Genomic DNA, 20,570 nt, shown 5'->3' with positions numbered 1-20,570 from the left:
TTTTCCAGTGTTCTCAGGAAGGCCGAGTGGGGTTCCTGGGTTTGGGAGGGTGGTCTGTAGCAGGCTATAAACTGGAAGGCAGTTTTACCCACTGTTAGTTGCACATGGATAGTCTCTGATGCTTCGTGATGTGCCACCAACCTGGAGGTGTGGGTATCTTTGACGAATATTGATACTTCCCCCTCCTTTTGTGGTTCGGTCCAAGTTTTGGGGCCGAAAAGCATGGTATGAGGTATAACCTGGTAGTGCTGGGGTGCTCTCGGGAGCCTTGAACCAGGTTTCTGTTACTGCACAGATATTGATGTTCTCCATGATAAGGAGAGTTTCGAGTGCGTGCATCTTGAGGTTTAGACTTCTGGCGTTGAGTAGCATTAGTCTTAGTTTCTTATCCCTTGTGATACCTATGGAGGTGGATTTGTCTTTTGAGCCTTGCCTAAAAAAGGCACTATGGGGGTAGCAAGAGCCTTTGCCAATATCCGAAAGCCCAGGGGTGATGGGTGCAAGCCGTCCCTAGCGAAGCATCATGGCTTGTCGAGCATGTCATCCCAGGCTGACAGGTATTGGATCCCCTTTGAATGACACCAATACTTAAGCCACTTATTGAAACTGATCATCTTGTCTTCATATTGTGGCATCATTCTTGGTGAAGGTAAGATGCTACTCAAGGTCAGGGTCATACCGGCCTGGGCTACATGCTCAGAGAGCTCCTCTATGTCTCTTTTCATGTAGTCCAGGGAGGTACTTCTCAGGTCATTCACACCAGCATGGACAATGACTGAGTCATATTTGTACTTGCCTTGGAGTGACCTGAGTGCTTGTGTAATGTGGCGGATCCTAGCGCCCGACAGGCAGCTCACCGTGACCTTCTCCTTGTTCAGCCTGGTGAGCGGGACGTCAGTGTGCCTGACAATAGAGTCACCTATTACAAGTGTATCAGGAGTGTTGTTTAGCCTTAAGGGCTGTGACTGTTCGGCACACTGGCTTTGTGAGCTATGTGTTGCATGTGTTTTGTTTTGGGGTAGCGGTTGCTTGGGTGTCTGCTTTGGAGGTCTCTGCTGCTTAGGCAGATTTTTATTTAGAGCCTCAGTATGTTTTGTGTGTTTATGTGTTTGGTTTGCTGTCGTGGTAGGTCTATGTGAGACTGGAATTGTAGTGAGTGTGGTTTCCTTTTCCTCCTGACTGGTTACGCCAGTACCGAGTTGAGAGCTTAGCCTCCAGTTTGGCTATATGGTTGCATCTCTCACATGTGTTGGAATTTGTTGGGAGGAGGAGAGGGTTGTCTGTGTACATGAGGCAGTTGTAACATTGCCTCAAGACTCCCAGATTCACCAGCTGGACCGGAGAGGAGATTGACAACTGACCTTTGGACATGCTAGAATAGTATTGGGAATTCCTTTATAATTGAAAAAAAGGGCCAATGGGGAACAAGGTACTCAAGGGGAGTTTGTGAGGGTATAGTGCTTTTAATTTTTTAGTGCTGACTTATATAATTGCTTTAGTGAGCAAGTGCCAGGTAACTAAAATGCAATGTGTTACAGGTAACTTAAATGCAAAAACGACAAACAGTAACTTTCTTTCAAGTGAAACAAGGAAATAAGTACAGTAAGCAATGCAGATATCACTAGGGATCCACTGAAGTGCTGAAAAGCCGCGTTTTAGGTGGAATTAGCGTTTCAGGGAAATAACAAGCAAACAAACAAGCATACAAACAAAGCTAGATTCAGCAGGCCTGGATCTAGTATATGCTACAGCAAACAAGGTGTACCAATTTCAGTAAGAAACAGTTCAAATATGCAGGCACTATAAGCCTTTAACCAGAAATTCCCAGCTCAGAAGGGCAGAGTCCAGCCTCTCCTCCCACAAGAGTGCAGACCACGAACCTTCTTAATGTAAAATAACTGGCCTGAAGCCCAAGTACTTAAACCAGAACTAATACACTTTTAGAATAACAGACACTGAGCCCTCAATCAGCAGTTCCCAACTTAGAAGGATGTAAGCTACCTGTCCTGCCACCACAGTGCAGGCCACAAACCTTCCTAATGTAAAACAACTGGTCTGAAGCCCAAGTGCTTAATCCAAAAGACTTAGAATGATAGCTACACTTTAATCAAGTTACTACCAAGCAGTAATAAATACAACTGAATACTTTAAAGAATGCCTGGATTAGTGCTCAAGTTATACAAACAAAGCTAGATTCAGCAGGCCTGGATCTAGTCTATGCTACAGCAAACAAGGTGTACCAATTTCAGTAAGAAGCAGTTCAAATATGCAGGCACTATATATAAGCCTTTAACCAGAAATTCCCAGCTCAGAAGGGCAGAGTCCAACTTCTCCTTCCACAAGAGTGCAGACCACGAACCCTCTTAATGTAAAATAACTGGCCTGAAGCCCAAGTGCTTAAACCAGAATTAATACACTTTTAGAATAACAGACACTGAGCCCTCAATCAGCAGTTCCCAACTTAGAAGGATGTAAGCTACCTGTTCTGCCACTACAGTGCAGACCACAAACCTTCTTAATATAAAACAACTGGTCTGAAGCCCAAGTGCTTAAACTAAAAGGCTTAGAATGAGTTACACCAAGCAGTAATAAATACAACTGAGTACTTTTAAGATTATGCAAAAGCAAAATAAAGTAGTTAGAAACACAAATACAGTAAAAGCAGATCAAATTTTTTTTTTCACAACTGAACTTCTTAGGTAACAGAAGGTTGAAACCTGAGACAGCTTTTAAGAAAGAAATCTCAAAAGAACCAATGAGGTGCTTAGTCTAAGCTGTAGTCCAGGTGACCTCAGTCAGCCAATGACCTCAAACAATTCTCTCTCACTGAAATGCCTGATGGCTTTGGCTAAACCAAGATGTCCCTGAATATGTGCTCAGAGACACAGCCTCCACAAACACTAGGCCCAAATACAAGCCTGAATATGGAAATGCTACCAATATCCCCACTACTTAAAACAAACTGCAGAAATGTTTCTCACAGCTGAAAAGCAGCAGTGAGCCTTTAAATGAAAGTTTTAAACAGCTAAAGGAGCCTCTAGAAAAAAAGAGTTTAACTGCAACAAGTTATCAGAAACAAACAACCCAACAGATGCTTAATAAAAGTGGACAATTTTCAGTTAATACCTCACACACATTGAAACTAGCTAGAATAATACACAGTACACAAAGTGCTATAAATAACAAAGAAATCATTTTATTTTTATTTATTTTTATTTTATTTTATTTTACATTTGTTGACCGGGCTAGTCTAGCTGGATATATGTCCATTTTCAGTAGAGGCCCGGGGAGAAAAGCTCCAGTAATTAAACACATTATATGAAGATAGACAATTCAAATAGTAAGGCGTAAAATGAGGGCTAATTAATACACATATTACATAAAAAGTCATGGTAAATACAAAGTAAAATAGGCAAATGTCTTGAGAAAGAAAACTTATAGATTTTTTTTTTTTTTTTTTCCAAGGAGTATTTCATAAGACTGTGTGCATGTCATTAAGGGAGAGCTAACAAGGCTATAAGGAGCAGAGATTGCAGGAATTTAGGAGGAAGAGAGGACAGGGAGGTAAAAAAGGAAGTTAATCTGGGTTGGTAAAGGAGCAAAGCCAGTGATTATTGAGATGAGTTTTCAGCTGCTTTTTGAAAAGTGGAAGGGAGGACAAAGACAGGATAACAGAGGGTAATTTGTTCCACATTTTGCCGAATGAGTTGGAAAAAAAGACAATCACCTGCAAAGTTATTGGGTTTGGTTGTATTAATCATTAGTTTGTTGGAAGAACGTAGATGTTTCAGGTTATTGTAAGGTGAAATGAGGCTAGAGAGTATAGGTGTTTTAAACAAAAAACAGGATACTTAATGTTATATATTATAGCTCAGAGTTTCCTCAGTGTCCTTCCTTCGATTAGCTCAGTGTGAAATATATATATATATATATATATATATATATATATATATATATTTATGTTTAAAAAAATTACAGAGTTATGTTTTGATAGCTTTTGGTTTACTATGAAGACAAGTGAAAGCTACATATATGTGTTTTCATTTGACTGAAAGTGTTGCAACTTCTCCATTTACAAAGGTCATTCTGACCCGAACTTCATCCTATCTTCAAACAGCAGCACCGGTCTACTGGTTCCAACATATTCTTATGAAATTTTTAGGAACAGACCCCCAGATATTTCCACATTTATTGAGTCTTACCCAGTCTGAGAGCTTTTAGGAAAGCATACAAGAGAATCTTAAATATGTGCATATCTGTCAGAACAAGTAAAATATGCATATTTTGCTAGAATGTACACAATTACAGAAAGTTTCGCTTTTTATGAGAAAAAAGATTATTTTTTGGTTGTGATTTAATCACAAAACGCTGATGATATGATTCACATGTATTTAGTGTTTGTCAACCTGAAAAAATTAAAAATGTACATGTTTACTGTACATTCTGAGTTTTTGGTATTTTGAAATTTCAAGATTCTGGACTCAGTATTTTGAATTTCAAGATTATGAGCTTTCAAGATTTAGAAGTGTACCTATATATGTGTGTGTGTGAGTGAAATATACTCAGGAAAGCAGAATTCTAGGCTACAACTCAGGAAAGCAAAATTCTAAGCTATTACTGTACCTAATATACAGTGCAGAAGGTTAAAACATCTACAATGGAAAAGGAGTACAATATAAAACAATAGACTGCAACAGTGAACACCTCTAAAACAATGAATAGGCTTGCTAAGTATAAAAGGCCATATTTGTCCTTATTTGAAATTTCACTATGAAACTCTCATGCAGCAACTTAAATTCAGCTACACAAACTACCTAAGACTGTTACCATTATCGGGTTCCAGTGCAGAGCTATGCTGAATTTAACCCTACTATTTTAGTTGTTCAAATCTATTTTATGTTATCGATGTCAAAAGTCAAATGAAAAAAATATATATACTTTCTGGTAAAGCACACAGTGATTTTACTTTTAATGTAACTTTGGAAAGTATTATCTTAGGCAATTTTTGTACTTGAAATATAGAACTGAAATGGAATATAATTCAAAAAGATCAGAAAGTGATGGTGGATGTCTCTGAAACAATGGATATAATCTCTCTATATAAAAGGCCATATCTCTCCTTGACATTTCATTATAAAACTTTTAGGCAGTATCCACTGTAAATTCAGCTACAAAAATCACTGAAGATTGCTATTTTACTTTTAGGGGTTTCAGTGCAGCACTATGCTGAAACTGTCCATAGCACTTTAGCTACACCAGTCTACTGATTTAATGGCAACTCAAAAATAAGTGTTCTGTGCTACTACAGAAGTCAGCATGCTGAGCAGAAATTCACCACAATACCCACATAAGAAACAAAGAGTATAATGGCAAATGCAAATTTGTGGCAATAAAGGCATATGGCACCAGTGTATGAAAGGTTATATCTCAGTCCTTCTTTCAGGTTTCATAATGGCAGGAACATCAGGGTGGTATGATACAAAATGCAGTTAAGCCTTCTATTCAAGCCACAAGAATTCCAGTGCTGCTCAACTATGCATTTCACCATCACCACTAACTGCATGAAAGCATGGGACTATAGCCATGGCATGCTATAAATGAAAACATTCTCGTGTAAATATCTACAGTTTTTACTTCTGATATCATGAGATCTCAGTATATATCTATTCTGGGCATTTCTTTCAACCAACACTATGACAGAGGACAAACAGCCCTGTGGTAGAAACTGCAGGTAACAATGTCAATTCTCATCTATAAACATGGTTAAGAATGCCATTCCACCACAACAGTTTTACCCAGCATTATAAGCAAAGGACATAGAGTCCCTCATGAGGAAACTGGGTGTTGTGCCAAACCGTGCAATAAAAGCACTTTGAACAGGACCTGGCTGTGTATGATGGGACTGCACGGTTGTTGCCAGCTCATTCATCTCACGGGAAGGAAGGCGAATCTGGCTTATCTCATGGATGATACCTTTGCAGGTGCTGCGAGTAGTCCAGTATAAGAAGGCATGCTCCCCTAGTGAGAGTAGTAGGAGGTTCAGAGGAGTCACCAAGTGAAATGGGGCATTCCCAATGGGGTAATGGGTAGACTGCCTCCAAGGACTAGAAAGATGGACTGCTCCCTCCCACTGTCTCTTGCTGGGGAATAGAAGGGTTAATTGGAACTTCTAGCCTGGGAATGACTGCCTGCAGTGTCTCCAAAACAACTATGCCCCTTGGTATTGCAGCCATCAGACAAGGACCCGAGAAGGTGCAAAATAAAAAAAAAAAAAAAAAAAAAAAAAAGGAACCCTCTGAGATGCTGGATTTATTTATACACAAGAGGCCACATATCAGTTCCCCAAGGCACTCCACAAAATTCAGACAGTTCTATCTAATAGGATACCTACATAAAAACACTCTCAAAAATGCAGTTCTACCCCTTGGATTTCACTGCATCTCAAATCTAATTTACATGGAAGCACAACATTATTATTATTCAGAACATATGCAATAACAGAAATGTTGTCTTAGCCAGAGTTTTTTTTTTATTATTATTTCTGATTTAATATCAGAATAAAGACACAACCTGGATTATCAGCTGCCCATGTTACAAAACCTGAGGAGAAGTCTACTTTGCAGCCTATAAGGGAAGACTACCAATACAGGGTTATACAGCTCTGAGACAGTTTGACAATTTCCAACAAACACTTCTGAGCAAATTTGGATATTCACTTGTAAAATGCAGTAAGTTGAGCTTTCAGGTACAGAAGTATCAAGACAGCTACTTGATGAATTTCTGTATGCCAAGTCACAATTCCTGGTAACACTTTCCATTTATATATTTTTTTTAATAGCAATTCAATTGCTGGGAAACACTACATTCAAGATCAAAGAAATAGCTGTTTGCTTTCTTTTGCTTTAAACACAAAACATATTTATGATTTTGTGTAGTACATGTTCACCTCCTGCAAAGAAAAGTAAATATCTACATGAATGTTATAAACTGCATCTAAAGATATCTGCATTAGTAAGGCTAACAACTTGAAAGCCAATAAGTTGGATGTGTTTCCTTATTGTTTCTAAAAATATGATTTAGCTTCAGCTCCTTTGGCACACACATGCCATTCAAATATTATATGCCTTTTCAGAGAAAATACTCCACCTTTGACTCTGAAATCAACAAACTGCTCTAAAACAGAGACTTCCAACATACCATATCAATGACTACTCATAAGTGATCCTACAACTACCCTTTGCTTTCATACATCATGTGTCCCCCACAAATAATGATAGTCACATTCTATACACATCTAACTGAGAAGTAAAATACATAATGGCCACAGTAACGTATTTCAACTTTCTGATACTAAACACACACACACACACACACACACACACACACACACACACACACACACACACACACACACACACACACACACACAACTCCCAAAAAGCCCTATCATTTTGCTTTGTCAGTGACCATGTAGGTATCCCTGTGCTTTCAAATGCTACATACGCCTCCTCACCCTATCTCAGTAGCCACTTTGCTTCTACACCTTTGATGTCTGTGTGTGGAGAAAGGAAAAGAAACAATGATCAGTGTACTGTATTTCAACTGGTTACTCACAGATGTTTATGAACCCCACCAAAACTAGCCATATCATTGACTGTTTTGCATGAATCATATAATTGTCATTTGCTGTCATACAGTCTGCCTCCCCAAAACAAGACAGCCAGTTTTATGCATGTCTGATATGTTTTTATAAAGACTGTGAAGGGCACTGTGGCCTCTTAAGTTCATACATGCTTTTTTAAATCTAGCCATGCATTCCAGTAAGGAAGATGAAATTAATGTCAACTTGTTCACAGACATATGCACACTGCCCCAGCCAAACCAGATCACATAAATGCCTTGTGCTTTCTCACACAATCTGCCTCTTTACTGACAAAATTACAATCACTTTCTGTATACCTTTCTGATTTTAGGTTGTGATAAAAGTAAATCATAAATCATAGCAGTAATGTATTTCAATTTGCAGCAGTCAGGCACTAAATACTGCACCCCAACAAGCCAAAGCAATGTTCACCTTCTTGTGATTACTTAACTGTCTTTGCTTTCATCCCCAGACCCCCCCTCACACACACAGTCACTTCCAGCAATCACCTATTGCCATGATTGCCAAAAGTGGAATAAACAAATGGCCAAGTAATGTATTTCAGTGTGCTGCTATAGGCATATCACTCTCCACTCCAACTTTTGTAGTGAACAAAAAGACAAAATGACTGAACCGTGGAACAGTGGTATAGGCAATATGTAGTATTACTACTGCCCACACACATATCTGATTTCCTGCCTGAAAATGTAAACAAAACATGTACCTGCAAGAGAAAACCATCCTTCCCTATTAATAACAAGTTAAATGATTAGAAATTGCAAAGAAAATGCAGAGATTGAATGATAATAGTAACCAATATCTGGTGCTTTCTTAGAGGGCATATTAACAGAAGAAAGTTTGTCTATCCATGTCCTGTTGCTATTTTCCCAGGTTACATGGGAGAATACATGCTTAATAAACACCATAATATCACATGCACAGGTTAGATTTCCAGCCTATTTTTAAAGGGAAGATGCAGGACAATTATCTGGCTAGCACAATTACTGTGTTATCCAAAAAGTATCCCAGTGACATTTTAGACCCGAGAAAACTTTGTGTTTTAAATCAGGTGCGACGCCCCTGCTCTGGGACAGTAATCAAAAAGCCTCAATCCTAGTCACTGACACCGATGAGGGATGTTCATTTGGAACCAAAATAGATACACGCAGTATTTCCAGATACAGCTCTCTGCACCAAGCACAATTTCCCTTAAGAGCACACTCAGTCCAGGATCTGGGTTTCTCTCTCTCTCTCTCTCTATGCTCCCAATAAGACTCCCCACTGGCACAGCTATAGAGTTGAGTCCTCAGCCGAGTGTCCCAGGTCAAGTCCTCAATCACCCTCTCCATGAAACTAGTGCTCTGTGTCCCTGCTCCAAGTAGCTCGCGCACGCGCACACACACACACACACACACACACACACACACACACACACACACACACACACACACACACACACACACACACACACCCCCCTGGACCCTGGGAAAGGCTGTCACAAATTTACCTGCTATGCCCCTCTGGCCAGACTATAAGATAGATACTGCCACCAGTACACTCCAAATCCAGCTATACTAAGGCCTTACCAGGGTATCCAATTATACTGAGTAAAATTAATACTAATACAAATGGTAGTGTTTGACCAATGCAGCAAGCCTTCCAGGAGCGGCCACAGTGTCACCAAATAAATGTAAGTACTCTCAAAGGTTAAAACGCTGTCTAAAACACCAGCCATAATGAAAAGCTTAAATATATTTAATAAAAGAACATGAAAATACTAAATATCTATTTACAATTAACACCAGAGTTTCAGTCACAGGAAATATTAAAAATAACACAGATGGCGAGATTAACACAGATGCAGGAAAAACAATGCTTAACTAGTCTCACTATATTTTCCTGACTGATCTAAAGAATTACTATCCCCTAGGTCACTTACTAGAGCAAGGCAAGATGATGTAGGTGAGGGGTTCTTCTTGCCACGTTTCAAAAACAGGCTGCTCTGAGACTTCTGTCTCATCTAGTATTAAAACATCATTTCAGTGGTGGATAACAAAATGACATCACATACATCTGGTCATCTGACTTCTGGTTCCCATACTACCCCCCCTTTACTAGAAACTGAATCAGACTCACGCACATATATGTTACCATACACACACAGATACAGCTTTGCTAAGATGTGTTACTGCATTTGGAAGCCATAAAACCATTTCAACACTTCCACCCTACCAGGGTAAAAATTAGCTCACTGCTAAGGACAATACAGCAGGATTCTTAGTCATTGTTTTCAACATTTTGTCTCTGGCTGTAATCAGAACTGTACGATACAATATTTATTATGTCCAAAACCAGGTAATTTAATTTCAAACTATTTTTCAAAGTTAGCTGGACTGAGATTAACCTCTTCTCTTACAATATCATCTGTTACAATATTAATTTCAACAGTTACACTACAATCTGACATACAGGTGTATTTATTTTTCTGTCCAACACAACCCAATATTGCTACATTTTTTAACACAAGGAACTTTACAAATACATTTTCAACAAAAGCACTTGTACAAATCAGTCTGATATATAAATTACATAGAATTCTTCACAAAACTCCAGCTAGCTATGCAGACATATGTTACACATCCACTGCCATACTTCTGACATAGCTGGCAACACCTCATATCATGACATCAGGATTCATAGATTTTCACACACGACATAGTTAATCTTACATTTATACAAATGAAAACCAAACAGCATGACACCACTTTAGCTGCAAACAAAATACATCACAGACACCACTAAAACAACTGTAGTTGCAAAAATTACATCACTTATAATCTATCCAGTCAATGTCAGTCAAGCATTATGTGGCTCATTCAAATCCTGCCTCATAAGCCTCATCCTGCTCTGCATATATTGTTCCCACAATTCCCATTTTCCTATGTAGTTTGCTCCCTCCCTTATCTAAAGATCCCAATTCCAGTTGTTTTATCTTTGTTACTATATTTATTACTTCTAGTAAAGGTGGTCTAGACTTTGATTTCCATTTTCTAGTAATTGCTTTTTTGGCAGCAACCATAATTAGACTCAGCAAGGCTATACTATGTCTAGGCAATTCTGATTCTGTATCATAACTAAAAAAAAAACATCACCCAAGTCAATCTAATCTGCTCACCCAGCATCTCTGACAGAGCAGTCTGCAGGGGATCACTAAAGTCTGCCAGCTCATTACACTCCCACAAAATATGTTCCCAGACACCTCTTTCTTGCCTGTCACACCTCCAACATTTTCCATCCACCTGAGGAAAAATTCTTTGGAGTCTACTTGGGGTATAAAAATACCTATGTAAACACTTCCAGGCAAAGTTCTTAAATCTTGTAGATTTAGTTGCATATTTGGGTGATATACATACATCCTCCCATTGTCTCTGTGAATTGCTTATCCCATCTCTCTTCCCAATCCTTTCCAAGCTCCTCTGATTGACTCTTATAATTATCATGCAGTATTTATATGCTTTACTAATTATTCCTTTTTTAATGGCAGTTTTTGTTCTAGATTCTATTAAAAATTCTACCAGTGCTGGTCTTTCATTTAGGAGCCCCCTATTTCTTTCTCTTTGCCTTCCTTATCAAGGACTGATATCAGAGTACAGGCAATCTCTAACCTGCAGTCCAAATAAATTCTTAGCCTCTTCCCATTCTATTACCTTTCCCTTTCTAGTTATATGCTCCCAATACCTTGGTACCTTTGACATTTTTCTCCAATAAACTCCAGCCCCCTCATGCCTACTGCATCCCTGACCACAGTCATCCATATCAACAAAATCTCTTTTCTCCATTCTCATGTTGGTTTGGTTCTTAGAATACTCCCTGCTATTGCATGAATATGTTGTTCTCCGTAAGAGTCTGCAACCAAAATCCCAATCTCTCATTTACTGAGCTTCCTCCCTGTATCAGCATCATTCCTTTCCATTTTGAATTACAGTTTTTGGCTTGTGCTATGTACAAGAGCCTTAACTGTGATGCTCTAAAATAACCTCTCAAATTGGATAATCCTAGTCCTCCTTGTTCTATTGGAAGAATCAGCTTATCCCACTTTACCCTTGCTGTCTTCCCTTCCCAGATAAAACCCTTCAACTCTTTTTTAATTGCTATCCACAGCTTCTCCTCTGGTTGAGAAAAATATGCCTGACCTGTGTATAAGACTAAAATATTTGAATGGCTTGCATTTTAGTATCCATATCCAAATAACAAAGCTTCCAGTTTCTCAATTTTTGTATTATCTTCTGTTTAGTCTCTTCCCACATATCCTTAGCTGCCACAACAGAGTCATTTCTAAAGCCATAGTCCTAAATACTTAATTTTATAATGTCCCCATAAATATGGATACTGTTGGACCAATTTGTGTGTGGGTACATAACTTACTGCTATTGCCTTTGTTTTACCTTCATTAATTTTTTATCCAGAGAAGATCTGAAACTGTCATAAAATGTTCCCAACACTGTAATGTCCCTTTCTTGTTCTGTAATGTATAAAATATCATCTACAAATAGAGACAGCTTTTCCTGACTACCATACCAATTATATCCTTGAAACTTCTGAATGCCTTATTTTCTTTGCCAATGGTTCTAAATATAATGCAAACAACAAGGAGAAAGTGGACAACCCTGCCTGGTTCCTCTATTCAAGCAGAAATTACAGGAAGGACTTCACCCACCTTAATTCACACCTCAGATCCCTCATATATCTTTCTAATCAACTTATAATTGTACCAGGGAAAGCAAATGCTTTCACTGCCCTGCTCATGAAGTCCCACCCTACTCTGTCAAATGCTTTCCCTGCATCAAGACCCACCAATAAAAGTGGTATTTTCTTACATTCTGCTTCCCTCTGGATCATCAATGTTCTGTTAATACTGTCAAATGTTTGCCACCCCTCCACAAAAACCACACTGATCCATATCTATCAATTTTGGTATCACTTTTGCCATTCCTTTAGCCATTATAGATATAAACAGTTTATAATCATGGTTTGTATTGAAATGGGCCTGTATGAAGCTGGATCCGATGGAACTTTACCCTCTTTAGGTATTACCAATACCACCGCCTTCTTCCAGGATGCTGTTACTTCTCCTCCTCTTAAAATACTGTTAAACAAAACCTTCCAGATCTTTATCAGTTTTTTCCCTCCTAACTTCCAACTTTCACAGGAATACCACTTATTCCTGGGGACTTTGCTGCTGGTTGGTTATACATAGCCATTTTTAACTCATCCATTCCTATCCTGTTAGTAATTGAGCCTCATCTACCTTTAACTTGGGCATATTAAATTCTTCCATAAACATTTCCATTTGTACTTCTTCTTGATTTCCATATTTCTCTGTTAACACAAACTTTCATAAAATTTCTGAAATATTTCTAATACTTCCACAGGATCTCTTATTATCTTCTTTGTTATAGGCTCCCTTTTCAGCACCCACCATTAAGCCCTTCTACCATGGTGCTAAGGTAACTCAGGACCCACTGTTAAAAGGTTAATTTCCTGCCAGACAGGCTGCTGTAATACAAAGAACACTAAGCTGACATTTCAGGAGCATAGGATCATAGGTGTGTACTAGGCTAACAACCACAAAGGCCTTTTTAAGCCTAGCTATGCATCCCAAATCTCTGGCAAGTCCTGGTACCCTTGATAAGTGTAACCAGTGGGCCGGGAGAAGAAGCATTTGCAAGGAAGGGCTTGGGGGGAGAAGAAGCATTTACAGCCTATGTCCATTAGAGACATAGGTGCCAGCTGAAGAATCTAAGGGAGGACATTATGCAGCACTTTGGTACTTAAAACTTTGTTTCACTTTCATTCACATCTGAGGCTGAAGTAAAATGGAAAGCCTTGGACAATATGGATTAAGTCTATCTACCTTACATAGATTCTTTTCTTTGTTTTCTTGAAGGGTAACATACCATGTGTCCATAATTTGATCAGACTAATGTTTACTTAGGCATGCAAAATAAGATGGTAATGAGACAAGGCAGAATTTTAATAACATTTGACAATTTTCTTGGAGATTGCAAACATCCACAAATTGAGGCTGTCTGTGGACAACATCGGGCAAACTGAAAACTAACTTTATTGTCTCTTAAACTCTAAAAGCCAGAGATAAAAGTGTTAATAGTAAGCTGAAATTTTTCTGTTTTATATATATATATATATATATATATATATATATATATATATATATACCCTTATCAGTTCCACAATCTAATATTACCGTCTTCCAGCAATGCATTTCAAACAAAACTAAATCATTACTGCCTTATAGACGAAGCAGAAGTCACCTTGAAGTAATCTACAACAAACAGCTCCTGAAGTCTCTATGAATAGTTCAAGTTTCCAAAAAAATGATGCAGGTATATGGCAAGGTTCCACAATACAACAAAACTTTATTTCACAATGAGACAAAAAGATGTTGGTGCAGTGATAAGGACTCACTGAATATGATCTTTAGACTGAATATAATCTTTAGACTTAGATGGGCTACAGAATATGCACTTCTGACTTTGGCAGATACATCATGTACAAAGTCTGAGGAGCAAGTTTTTTTCAATGTTTTTAACATACTAGTAAAAGTTATGATTTAACATTTTCAGATAGGGTCTTGTATTAAGTGAAAGTTTCAACTGTCTTTCACTATCAAAAGATTTTTAATAATAGTTTTTTCTATGTGTTGTCTACTTAGTTTGTGATTTCACTACTTTATAATCATAACTTATCCTTTTGCCAACATGTTATGATACATCTGCTTACATTAAAGGTGATGTCTTATCATTATCATGTCCTGCATTTTTTTTTTGTGGGATATATTGGAGAACTTCAGCATCTTTTAGTTAAGTAATTATACCACATAATGTATAATCAGCATATATGATTATCCCTAGCCCATTTCCTACTTGTACTTTTAAACAGTGGTGGTTTCAGAATGTTGATCATTTGGTCTTGATCTTGTGTGGTTTGATATTCTAAAACATCAACCATATGATATAAACCCTAGAAGAGAAAGGTAAACCCCCTCAACATGCCACCTTGTCTTGTCTTAGCATGATGCTTAACCACTGTTTTACACATTGAATATTGCAGTGGTGCAGCAGTAGCGTTATCGCCTCACAGCAAGAGGTTCTCCAGTTTGATTCTCGGCTGGGGTATGTTCTGTGTGGAGTCTGCATGTCCTCCCTGGGTTCGTGTGGGTTTCCTTCGGGTGCTCTGGTTTCCTCCCACATTATGAAGACATACGACTGGAGCATTTCTCCCCAGACCTCCACTGAAAATTGGCTTTGTTCCAAGTCGGACTTTTCCGGTAAAACAAATGTTAAATAAATAAATAAATATAAATTGACATTTAACTGCCCTAACAAGCTTAACATAAACAGCACTTACTGTAAAGCCCTTCATCAAATGCTATTGATGCTGTCGGACTTTTCCGGTAAACAAATGTTAAATAAATAAATATAAATTGACATTTAATTGCCCTAGCAAGCTTAACATAAACAGCACTTGTTGTAAAGCCCTTCATCAAATGCTATTGATGCTGTCAAACTTTTCCGGTAAACAAATATTAAATAAATAAATAAATATAAATTGACATTTAATTGCCCTAGTAAGCTTAACATAAACAGCACTTACTGTAAAGCCCTTCATCAAATGCTATTGATGCTGATGTAGTTGGTGAACCAGCCGAGCCAAGATAACCACTTATTCAATGGGCAAATATAAAGCTGTTAATGAAGAATCTGAGAAATTTGTATAACACATCAAAGTCCAAGAAAGACAAACTAAAAGTGTCACAAGCATTACTGCTACAAGAAAACATACTGTGAGAAATGTGACTGTCAAAAGCTTAACACAGGAAGCCCTCAAATTGTCTATGCAAGAAATGCTGTAGTCCAAAAATGACTTTCCCCAAGATGACCATATGTATAACCTGAACTGTCCTGTCAACTATTCTAGCTATGGAAAATCAACAAAGAAACTAGACAGAAGTATGAACATACTGAGAACTGCTCAAGACACGAATTACTGAAAATTTTAATTTACTGAATGTTGCGCTTGTGTTCATATACACACGTGTATGTGTGTGTGTGTGTGTGTATATATATATATATATATATATATATATATATACATATATATATATATATATATATATATATATATATATATATATATACATACATATATATATCTTCTTCTTTCAGCTGCTCCCGTCAGGGTTCGCCACAGCAGATCAACTGTTTCCATTTCTTCCTGTCCTCTGCATCTTGCTCTGTCACACCAACCACCTGCATGTCCTCTCTCACCACATCCATAAACCTTATCTTAGGCCTTCCTCTTTTCCTGTTACCTGGCAGCTTCATCCTTAGGATCTTTTTCCCAATATACTCTGCATCCCTCCTCAGCACATGTCCAAACCAACATAATCTTGCCTCTCTGGCTTTGTCTCCAAATCTTCCAACCTGGGCTGACCCTCTAATATACTTATTCCTAATCCTGTCCATCCTCGTCACACCCAGTGCAAATCTTAACATCTTCAACTCTGCCACGTCAAGGTCTGACTCCTGCCTTTTTGTCAATCCCACTGTCTCCAACCCATATAACATAGTTGGTCTCACTACCCTCTTTGTAGACCTTCCCTTTCACTCTTACTGGTACTCGTCTGTCACAAATCACTCCTGACACTCTTCTCCACCCACTCCATCCTACCTGTACTCTCTTCTTCATCTCTCTTCCACACACACCATTACTCTGAACTGCTGATCCCAAGTATTTAAATTCACCCACCTTCACCACCTCTACTCCCTGCAACTTCACCATTCCTCTATCCTCCCTCTCATTCACACACATATATTCTGTCTTAGTCCTGCTGACCTTCATTCCTCTTCTCTCTAGAGCATATCTCCACTTCTCCAGGGTCTCCTCCACCTGTTCCCTACTCTTACTACAGATCACAATGTCATCTGCAAACATCATAGTCCACGAGGACTCCTGTCTGATCTCGTCTGTCAACCTGTCCATCACCATTACAAATAAGAAAGGGCTCAGAGTTGAACCTTGATGTAATCCCACTTCCACCTTAAACGCATCCGTCACTCCCACCGCAGACCTCACCGCTGTCACACTACCCTCGTACATATCCTGTACCACTCTTACGTACTTCTCTGACACTCTCGACTTCCTCATACAATACCACAACTCCTCTCTAGGGACTCTGTCATATGCTTTCTCTAAATCCACAAAGACACAATGCAACTCCTTCTGACATTCTCTGTACTTCTCCATCAACACTCTCAAAGCAAACATCGCATCTGTAGTGCTCTTTCCTGGCATGAAACCATACTGCTGATCACTAATCATCACCTCCCTTCTTAACCTAGCTTTCACTATTCTTTCCCATAACTTCATGCGGTGACTGATCAATTTAATCCCTCTGTAGTTACTACAGCTCTGCACATCACCCTTATTCTTAAAAATCGGTACCAAAACACTTTTTCTCCATTCCTCAGGCATCCTCTCACTTTCCAAGATTTCATTAAACAATCTAGTTGAAAACTCCACTGCCATTTCACCTAAACACATCCATGCTTCCACAGGTATGTCATCTGGACCAACAGCCTTTCTGTTCTTCATCCTCTTCATAGCTATCCTTACTTCCTCCTTGCTAATCCACCGCACTTCATGATTCACTATCCGCACATCATCCAACCTTCTCTCCCTCTCATTCTCTTCATTCATCAGCCCCTCAAAGTACTCTTTCCATCTGCTCAACACACTCTCCTCGCTTGTGAGTATGTTTCCCTCGTTATCCTTTATCACCCTTACCTGCTGCACATCTTTACTAGCTCGGTCCCTCTGTCTAGCCAATCGGTACAGGTCCTTTTTTCCCTCCTTAGTGTCCAACCTTTTATACAACTCGTCATAAGCCTTATCCTTAGTCTTCGCCACCTCTCTCTTTGCCATACACCTCATCTCCTTATACTCTTGTCTACTTTCTTCATCTCTCGGACAATCCCACTTCTTCGCCAACCTCTTTCTCTGTATACTCTCCTGTACTTCTTCATTCCACCACCAGGTCTCCTTGTCCACCTTCCTCTTTCCAGATGTCACACCAAGCACCTTTCTAGCCATCTCTCTTACTAGCTCTGCTATAGAAACCCGGCTATTCGGTAACTCTTCATTGCCACCCAGTGCCTGTCTTAACTCTTTCCTGAACATCACCTCACAATTACCATTTTTCAATTTCCACCATTTGATCCTTGGTGCTGCCCTCACACTCATCCTCCTCTTCTTGATCACCAATGTCATCCTACAAACCACCATCCTATGCTGCCTAACTACACTTTCCCCTGCCACCACTTTACAGTCTCCAATCTCCTTCAGACTGGCCCTTCTACAAAAGATATAATCCACCTGTGTGCATCTTCCTCCACTCTTGTATGTCACCCTATATTCCTCCCTCTTGTTAAAATACGTATTCAACACAGCAATGTCCATCCTTTTCGCAAAATCCACTACCATCTGACCTTCTGCATTCCTTTGCTTAACACCATACCTACCCATCACTTCCTCATCCCCTCTGTTCCCTTCACCAACATGCCCATTGAAATCTGCTCCAATCACCAGTCTCTCACCCTTGGGTACAGTCATCACCACTTCATCCAACTCACTCCAACATTTTTCTTTCTCATCCATTGCACACCCAACTTATGGAGCATATGCACTAACAACATTCATCATTACACCATCAATTTCCAGCTTCATAAACATCACTCTATCCGACACTCTTTTCACCTCCAAAACACTCTTAGCATACTGTTCCTTCTGGATAATGCCTACGCCACTTCTCCTCCCGTCCACACCATGATAAAAGAATTTGAACCTGCCTCCGATGCACCTAGCCTTGCTCCCCTTCCATCTGGTCTCTTGCACACACAATATACCAACATTCCTTTGGTCCATCATATCAGCTAGCTCTCTCCCTATACCAGTCATACTGCCAACATTCAAAGTTCCGACCCTCACTATCACAGTCCTAGCCTTTACCTGCCTTCAGCCATGCCTGGCTCCTCTTCTCCTCCTTCGGCCAACATATATATATATATATATTTATATATATATATATATATATATATATATATATATGTATGCATGTACGTACAGATAAATACAAGATACTGGATCTGTACCACATAGGAAGTACAAGTTTAAATCCTAATGCACATTTACAGGTAATTTATATGTCTTGTTGTACATTGTTCTTCTAGAATTTATTACAAATAAACACAAGCTGTTTTGGTATCGGTTACATACTCAGCATTCTGACAAAAATCCAGACACTACAGTTATGATACAGATTTAATTAGCAGCCTGGATCATACAGAACTGACAGGACAAGAAACAAAATAAAGTGCCCAGTTACCAGAATGTATTTTTATGGGAGAGGGTCAGATTTGCTATAACCACAAGGACTACTACAGAAGATGATGGTATGTTGAAGTGGAATGCTCTTAGGCAAATCATCTTGCACAGGGAGTCTTGTGTTTCTACACTTACTCTTTCCCACACTGACAATACCACTGGTACACAACCTGGGGGATTACCAGTTAAGCCATCACAGAAAAGTCCACTTCTGCAGGGTGATGGCTCCACAGGATTCTACTGATCAGATCATGACCCAAGGCAGAAAAGAAAAAGGATGAACAAGCATGCTACAAGTGGCCTCTCCAGGGTAGGTCAGTTGTATGGAACTTGTTTGATAATGCTCATGGTGTCTTCCTTGCCACGCTCCTCATTTATTATCCCAAGACTGAGATAAAAATAAAAGCCATGAGCATGACAAATTAAGATAATTTATGCCTTTAGTATGTTCTCAATGCTTAAGATTTTGCTAGCAATTATTTTTTTCAGATCTCTTCTTCACCAGCTGCTAACCACTTCAGGCCCTTCCTGCTCCTATACTCTTGGAATCACAGCTCCCAACCTTGGCAGCTCACTAATGTGACCAACTCCCTACTGGAAATGTACCTTATGCATAGAGTTCCCCTGCTCAAATGCTAGACTAAATGGACTAGAGACATCCCAGGCAAATGGTGCAAGATGAGGTAGCAAGGGACCATCCTAGAGAGGCCTGCACTATTTTTACTACTCCCTGTTACTTTCTCCTTATGTGCTGACATTATCAAGTTGAGCAAGCAATAGGGAATATCCTCAGCCCATGTTCCATCCTTGCACCCATAAGGCTGTTAAGCTTGCTATGCCATGTTTCCCATTCCAGCTTAGCATCATCTGTCTGAACTCTGGCTCCACCAGAGCCCAGAAGAGATACAGCTAGTATGGCCCTCCCCCCTTCACACATAGGATGGTGTGACAGTAACAAAATGCTGGACATGCTACTTCTGTTATTAGCTTAAGAATTTACTTAAAAGAGCATAATCTACACACATGATAGGATAAAAATCTCCTACGCTGCAAATTAATAAATTGGGAAAGAACTTCAAAAGAATGGAAAAGTAAAGCATGACATTTTCAGAATGCCCATCAACAACGTAGACTTGTTAGCTGATGAATAATCAGTGAGACTTCTGCCATGGAAAACTCCTTGCTCATTATACTACCGTGGCAACAGGGCATATGATAGGCAGACTATACATATTCCCCTTTTGTTAAGCCCACTATGCAAAATGATAGACAAAACCACACTGTCTCTCAACGATGCAGCCATATACATGTGAATATCCAAGGTTATATACAAATATAGGAAAACCCTAACTAAATTTTGTAAGCATAGCTAGCATACAAGTGAGCATAAGTACCACAATATCTGAAAAGCATGCTTACTAGAAAAATATTTACGGTAAGCGCAAATCTATATAGTTAGTGCAAA

The 20,570-nt window shown here is 39.1% G+C and overlaps 1 protein-coding gene across 1 annotated transcript in view; it reads right to left on the bottom strand.

Annotated features, from left to right (window-relative positions):
* NEURL4 (neuralized E3 ubiquitin protein ligase 4) overlaps window positions 1–20,570 on the bottom strand; it is a 1,403,612-nt gene that overhangs the window by 829,482 nt on the left and 553,560 nt on the right. The gene's annotated exons all lie outside the window — the stretch shown is intronic.

The sequence above is a fragment of the Protopterus annectens genome, chromosome 7.part0 (genome assembly GCF_019279795.1).
Source record: "Protopterus annectens isolate FY-2018-M chromosome 7.part0, PAN1.0, whole genome shotgun sequence".
In the NCBI taxonomy this organism is placed as follows: domain Eukaryota; kingdom Metazoa; phylum Chordata; order Ceratodontiformes; family Protopteridae; genus Protopterus; species Protopterus annectens.
Note: the sequence above shows the minus strand (reverse complement) of the source record. Positions and strands in the feature narration are given on the sequence as shown.